Source organism: Drosophila yakuba, chromosome 3R, assembly GCF_016746365.2.
Source record: "Drosophila yakuba strain Tai18E2 chromosome 3R, Prin_Dyak_Tai18E2_2.1, whole genome shotgun sequence".
Classification (NCBI taxonomy): domain Eukaryota; kingdom Metazoa; phylum Arthropoda; class Insecta; order Diptera; family Drosophilidae; genus Drosophila; species Drosophila yakuba.
This window is the reverse complement of record NC_052530.2, coordinates 3309736-3317677: the sequence shown is the minus strand read 5'-3', so window position 1 is coordinate 3317677 and position 7942 is coordinate 3309736. Positions and strand designations below refer to the sequence as shown.

The window sequence follows — 7942 nt, the reverse complement described above, 5'->3', positions numbered from 1 at the left end:
AGTGGGTCGTGAGTCGTTGTACACGATCAAGAAATTAAAGGTGCACTGGTTTTGACCAAAATGTTGCGTTGAATAGTAAGAATTGTACAATCAAAGTATATAAAACTGCGATAATATAATTTAATATAAGAATAATAATTATAGTGTAAATAAAAGTGAATAAAAGAACAGTATCGTCGAGATGCGTTTTTAAATAGATTAGTAAGTATATCTCCTATAATTGATTATTGTGACCCCAATCTGTACAAACATGTACATGGATACAAGTGATACATTTTTTCAGTGCAGGCCTGATTGCAAAGCTTTTCAAGCACAGGCGGAGTGCTCGGCTAATACTAAAAAGTAAGGCCAAAAGCTGACATCGGCCTACCTGAGCCGGGTCCACTTCGCAGGGGTGCGGGTCGATATTATCAGTTTCTTAAAATATTAAATTGCTTAATGACCTCGTTTCGAAATTGTGCTCCTGGTCTCGGTCAAATGGCCACGTAAACGCTAATCCGAGCGTTTAGAGCCTGGAAATCGGAACGGCGGCCGTTCCTCCCTCGCCCTTCGTCCTTCCAGCTCACCCCCGATAGAGAATATAACTGGCAGATTGACGTGTCGTGGACAGAACAGCGCTTAATTACACCGCCTGGCGGCCCCTGTAATTTTCATGCGCCCGTTTAAATAGGAACTCATTTAACTTTTATACTCGGCCGAGCAGAGCGTTAACGAAAGTTACTTCGTGATGGTGCAAATTATGGCAAATATAAAAGTCAGCCGCTCGACCTGATGAATAATGCAAAAATGGCCGCGTGGGGGAGGAATAGGCACAATGGGCTTACAATTTAGAGGCTCCGCTGCTGTAATTATATACATATATAGAGGAGCTTGGGCAATAATTGGCCTGATTACCTGTGACTAAGCCACCGCACATTCAGCCTTATAGTTATTTTCCGATCATTGGCGATGGGTGATCGGTGGTCGGGAGGTGGTACTACTGCTAGTTGCTATAAAGTGGGCAATTGCAGCAGGCCAGAAGTCTCCATTACAATGCTTTCAGGTCCGGTATGAAACTTTCTTTCGTTTATTCAAGTGTTTGTATTAATAAATGAGGGTCTTTGTGGATCTATTTGTTTAATTAAGTGTGACGTTCTCAAAAGTCATAAAATCGTTGGATTAAATGACTTATATATGGGTACGAAGTCGATAATAAATATGTATTAATAAAACTCTTAACTGGTTACGATTGTTCATAGTGGGGCAGCATTACTCCGATGTTCTTGGAAACGTCTTGATGAAGTCTTGTTGAAACTTAGAGCCATGCCATCTATACTGTATATGGTTTGCATCCTTGACATTGGTTTTTTATATTTTTTAACCCCTTGTGACGATTTTCAACTTAACACTGAGAATTTACAATAGTTTTTACAGGAGATAAATATAATTGGACTTGGATGTTAAGCGATCAACGGCCATAAGGGTTTACTAAAGCCGAATTTCAGATCCAGTATCGGGAAACAAATTCCCTGTAGTCATTATGCTTATCCCCTACAATCTGCTGGTCTTCCGCCTGGGTTCACCATTAAGCACGCAACAAATCCCAGGAGGCATTCATCAGTAATCCATCAACATCATGCATAAAATTGAAAGGCGAAGCGAACAAAACGCCCGCATATTTGATTTTTTTTTTGTTTGCATACAATTAGATACAAATCGGAATCGGCTGCCGTCGAAGTCAACCCAATTGAACCTGGCTGGGAAACTCTATCCAAGTTCCGCTCGGCGACTGTTTGTCAAATGTTCCTCTGACAAAAGACAAGAAAAGGGCTGGAGCCTTCTGCTTCCCCTTTGTTTGCCCGATACCGTCGGCAAATAAAATTTCATTCCATTGCGCCCCTCTAAAATAACGGCAAAGTTGAAGTTCCTGTTTGCCAAACCGCACACACGCAAAAAGTTTTAAAAATCGAACTTTTGCTTGCATTTGCCACAAAATGTGACCCCGTTGAGAACCCAAATCCCAATCTTAATCCCTATCCGAACCCCAATCGGAATCGGAATCCGCATCCAAAAGCCGAAAACCAAAACAGCTGGCTCACTGCATTTTTATACCCGTTACTCATAGAGTAAAAGGGTATACTAGATTCGTTGAAAAGTATGTAACAGGCAGAAGGAAGCGTTTCCGACCATATAAAGTATATATATTCTTGATCAGGATCAATAGCCGAGTCGATCTGACCATGTCCGTCTGTCCGTCCGTCTGTCCATCTGACCGACCGTATGAACGTCGAGATCTCAGGAACTACAAAAGCTAGAAAGTTGAGATTAAGCATACAGACTCCAGAGACATAAAAGCAGCGCAAGTTGGTCGATTCAGGTTGCCACGCCCACTCTAACGCCCACAAACCGCCCAAAACTGCCACGCCCAAACTTTTGAAAAATGTTTTAATATTTTTTCATTATTTTATTTGTCTTGTAATTTTCTATCGATTTACCAAAAAGCTTTCAGCCACGCCCATAAACCACCCAAAGCTGCTACGCCCACACTTTTGAAAAATGTTTTGATATTATTTCATTTTTGTATAAATTAAATTCTGTAAATTTCTATCTAACTTTCTAACTTTTTGCCACGCCCACTCTAACGCCCACAAACCGCCAAAAACTGTCAGTGTTGAAGACTCTCCTTTGCACTTCCACTAGCTGAGTAACGGGTATCAGATAGTCGGGGAACTCGACTATAGCGTTCTCTCTTGTTTTATCTTTATCTGTTGGATGTGAATACTCTACCGCCTCCGCCTCCGCCTCCACCTCCTCTCCGAATCATCCTGACCCCTCGGCGGCATTGGCGCTTTAAAAAGCAAACACTGGCTTGTGGGGGCCACTGGCGAATTGTTTGCTCTGTCACAGTGTGTGACGCCGTTTTGTTTAAATAATGAGAGGGAAAATGGCAAAAAATGCGAATGTTTTTCGCCGCCTTTAATGTAAAATTCAAATATTTACCCGACGCGGGCTTCCTCAACGTTCAAGGGGGAGCATTGGGTGGATCGGGCATGGGCGCAAGGGACGGCAAACTTATACAAGCGGTCGGCATTTGCATGGCTTTCCTTGTTGCTCGCCATAAGAAAGAAATTTAAATAAACCACGAACATTGTTTGAGTAATGTGCTCAAAATAAACGAAGCCATTCATGGGCACCACTGAGAATTGCAAACAGAAGCGCACACACTGCACAGTAGAGCTTCCCTAACGAGAGCTATACCACATCAGAATTTAAGCAAGAGGGAATGCTATAGTGGAAGCTAGTCGCAGTGCGAACGAGATATCTTAAAATTTTCTGAAATATCGGCTGAAAAATTAAAACAATTTACATTTTTTTTAAAAGTGGGCGTGACAGTTTTGGGAGGCTTGTGGGCGTTAGAGCGGGCGTGGTAACATTAGTGCGGTGTGTCCATGTCTCTTGAATCTGAATGCCCAATCTCAACTTTCTAGCTTTTATAATTAAAAAATTAAAATGTGTGTGCGTGACAGTTTTGGTAAATTTGCCCCTTTTGCTTCAATTTCATTTTGTACTTTTCTTGCCATAACTACTCTACTGACTGTGCCGCTGCTGAAGTGAAATGAATGGCGACAAACTGTGCCCATAAGTGGCATGCATTCATTTCTGGGCACGAAACATGACTAAAGTCCCATTCGATTCGCACAGGAATTGCTTGTTTCAGTGTAAATCTTTCGCCAAATGTCTGAGGCCTCGGCACGTTTGTTTTTCTCTCCTTTGTACTTAAGCGGGTATTTGCTCGGGACCAGGGAAAATATTTATTGAGCACGATTTTGAAATATGAACGCTTTCCAGCCGCTCGTCCCTCGCTTTGCCTCAGGTTACGCAAGCAATTAGAAGGGACTCGAACTCATGGCAAAGGTTGTCACTCATGCCATGAAGGCGAAAAAAAGGCCATCCGCAGAGGTCCTCCTGTGCACCGAAGAGGAAGTAAGCCGGACTACCGTCGATGGTACCTCCAACCCCGAACACCGATCCCCGATTCCGTACCCACGGTACTATCAAAGAAATCAAGTGAACAAAGGACAAAGCCTCTGGCATTGGAGGGCAGTCGCAGAAGCGGCCAAAGCCTCGAAGTGGGCTAACGACCTATGGTAAAACGTGATCCTTCTCAGAATAAGTAGGAAAGTCTGTTCACAGGCTCAACAACTTAGTCTGCTAATGATAACTACTATGCCAAGTGAACTCACTTAATTCGCACTTGAAAAGATGGATTCCCTGGGAGCAGCGTTGATAATTGAGCTGGCACCTAAGGCTACCTGCCCTCTTCTAGTTTGAAGAACATAGAGTGCAGATTCCAGTTCTATTTGAAAAATATGGTATCAACTTCGGTACAAATGAAATCAACATCAATCCATACTTTATATCCAACATTCTAAAGAGCTGAGGCTTTTAGCTAAATGCCACGACCTTCTAAAAACTCCACCCGATGCTGGGCTGATTTCTATATGACTATATCTTTCCTCGCGGCTGCTACAACACCATCCCCTTCGCTCCCCCTGGACATCGCCATCCCCACGCGGTCTTCACAAGCAAACTGCACATAAAGCCCCGCCCAGGCCGCCTTTTCCATCTCCTACGAGTGGTGTTTAGCTCTTCGCGTGCGTGTCTGGGGCCATCAGAAAAGATATATCACTACCACGCAGCGCCGACATTGTTGCATATGGGAGTACATGTGAATATGTGAATACACGCGGGCAGGAGGCAAAAACCATTCGGTATGTAACAACTAGCACGGGCGCGGCCCTCTAAATTCATTAAAAAAGGCCGATAATCAACAAATTTATAGGCGTATGCCAACACATCAGTGTCCGAGGTACGGGGAGTACAGGGAGTGTGGGTTCGAACTTCGAAGCCCGGGGCAGGTCTCTCGTGTAATTTGCGCACGCTTATCAAATTGTAAAATCTACTTTCAATTCGAGACAAGAGACTTGCCGTAACCCGAGACGTGAGCAATAACGAGTCGAGTGATATTTCGCGTTCTCCATAATAATTCTGATTATGGAAAATCGATAAAAATCAATTTGCAATTTGTAGACTGCGCCCTACCGATGGTCGGTCACACCCAGTCCACAGTGCCTTCAATCCAACTTAAATCGCATTGAGTTGCCCACTTTAAAACTTATTTCTATCCGACTGTGGATGAACTATTAAGATTAAATTCTTCGAAAATTTAAGTAAGCAGGTAATTGCATATGAGTCGAATCGATCAATGAAAAAATCCTTTGCTGGTTAATTGCATGCGTCTCGAATTAGACGCAATTATTTTGAAAATGAAAAATGACCGATGGTTGAGCCAATTTAACCATTCTCGCTGAAGGCCAGAGGCCCGCATAAGGTCCGCTTCCCCACTACTGTACCTGCCAGCAAAACTAATTAAATAGTGTGTGAACGGATACACCTGAGCTGATGTGGCTTTTGTCGACGGAGCCAGCGGCGAAAAAATCAATTTTAAAATGTCAAAGACGAACGCGCATGGGACAGCAGCCCCAGCCCCAATCCCCTTCTAACCACCCCTCACCCAGAGCAACAGACCGTTTGAAGTGACAAGGGCGACACCCCCAAGCCACCAAAAGCAACCCACCCACACGCAGCTAAAGCAATTTGTATATTTTAATAGATGAAAGTCAGCTCGCTTTTGTGGGCCCCGAACGGAGAGATTCTTTGGGCGCCCTCCTATCCGACCAACGGAAATCGGTTGGGTTCTTGTTCTCGTTCTCGGCTCGGCCCAAAAGCTCTTACAATGTTCTGCCTCTAATTGAATTACGCGCTGGGTTCGTCTAGGGGCCTGCAGTTTGGCTCAGTGCGCCTTTGACTGGCGTTCTGAAATCTCTAAGAGCTCTGAAGACTTTCAATGCAGTCCATTTTTTGTTCGGAAACCAAACCCAATCCAGAAACCAGAGGAGTACAACTTCTTGACATTCAATCGCATCGCATATGGGGCTCCTGCTACACGAAGTTGTCTGCGAGCTCGCTGTTTGGATTTAATTTTTTGGAAACAAACAAACAATGAGGAGAGCACAATAAACCAAGACTCGGATGATGAGGGTCGCTAAGAAAAGTCGTGGCATGCTGGCAAATGAAGAGAAATCCAAATAATATACAGGCCATTTGTGAGATGCTTTCGAGTTCAATTAAAAGATGGCCCATTGTGCGCTCATTTAAAATCAATAATCCCTCCGTGACACATTTAAAATCTCTAAGCAGTTTAGGGATCTGCAATCAAAATTGTCCTCGAATTAGTCTTATAAATATTTATTATACATGATGCTAGATATTTGCTAGAACTGTGATGGGAATATTTGGCATCCAGTTCTTACGACTTTAAAAGGTATTTCAATATATATAATGCGTTAAATATTGAATTAATATAAATTTGAATAATACATTTAAATGTCAATTTCAAGCCAATTTCTGCTAAAGCGCCCCATTTTAGAAACATTTTGTAATAGAAACATGACATGAATCACTTCCTAAATAAATCGTTAGGTCAAAAGTAGTTTTGGACTAGAAGAAGTAAGTAATACACGTTTCAAGTGCACGCACGAATTTAGTCTCCTCACTGACGCCAAGCCCACATTGATTTCCAAAGTCTTCTTGCCTGGTAGTTATCTTCCACGTCCGATACGATAGGATACCCAGCCCAGTCAATGAGCTCACTACAGCAGGAACCGTTTTCAAACTACGAGCTAATGAATTTATTTTCAAAAGTCATACGCATTGTTTGTGCAACAATTTATCACCGCCGGAGTCTCGGATCACATTAGAAGCACGCTTTGTTCGCCGAATATGGCAGAAAATCCAAAGCCGGCAGCCAGCAGCCCCATCAATCACCGGCTGACAAGCCACCTAAATACAATATAAATATATTGAGCTGCCAGGGAGGTCAGTCGCAGTCCACAGTCGTTATAATCTTGGAAAGGCTAACCCCGCCGACTTATCGCATATGTGCATTACATTAAGCTTAATTAGTCTTTCAGAGAGTTGACTGGAGGAGAAAATATTATTTATACACAGGAACAACAAAAGGTTAACAATCTGGTGCACAATTTATTATATTTACATTACTAATTTTATATCAATATTAATTTTAGATCAATATTACCCAGACATATCCCCGAATCATATTTATTTCATTGATTTGAATGGTTTTCGTTCACACATTGCGTTCAATGTAGTCTGGAGCTGTGGGAAAGCTCGGACTCTGATTAATGAAGCGTTGTATTTGTGCATAAATTGCGGCACGTATAATAAATTACGCCAAATAATAAATTGTAAATTATGCAAAGCGAAATGAAAAGGTCTCATGTAATCGGCGGGGAAGGTCGTCGATGGAGAATATCTATGTGTCGTTCATGCGAAAGATATTTGCAAACCTGATTCGCTTAAAGCCGCTAAAGTGATGTACACAACCCGATTCCTTTAAATCGTTCCACCTCAGCTACGGAGGCAACTCCAAAGAATTATAAATTCATAATTCGAAGGAAAATCCAATTAGATTTTCTGCAAGGCTTCGAGTAGCCTAACGGCAAATAGGATTGTGTATGAAGCGCCTTTGGGGCATTTCCTTTGAATTATTGCGACCTCATCGCTGTGCCTCTGTTTTCCATTTCCCCTGCAAATTATCGTAATGAGTTTAATATTTATTTTGCCAACGTGTCGAGTGTCTTCAAGAGCTAGATAAAAGGAGATCCCGACGGTGCAAGTGGCGTGAGTCAGCAATTATTTTTTGTCGCATTGATGAGGTTAAAACTTGTTGATAACGTAGAAGATGCTGACTTCCCCATTTTAAATAGAAACAAGAGAGAAAGCCACAGTCGAGTTCCCCGACTATCTGATACCCGTTACTCAGCTAGTGGAAGTGCGAAGGAAAGTCTTCAACAATGACAGTTTTTGGCGGTTTGTGGGC

At 42.6% G+C, this 7942-nt stretch overlaps 1 long non-coding RNA gene across 2 annotated transcripts; it reads left to right on the top strand.

The window, feature by feature from the left end:
• Window positions 1-2715: 2715 nt before the first annotated feature.
• Window positions 2716-7327, top strand: LOC26535334. Of its 2 annotated transcripts, XR_001453903.2 has the most exons (3): window positions 5820-6364; window positions 6745-7062; window positions 7128-7327. It is a non-coding gene; the product is annotated as an uncharacterized LOC26535334 (long non-coding RNA). The 2 variants fall into 2 exon arrangements; XR_001453904.3 differs by having other exon boundaries at window positions 2716-7062.
• Window positions 7328-7942: the final 615 nt, after the last annotated feature.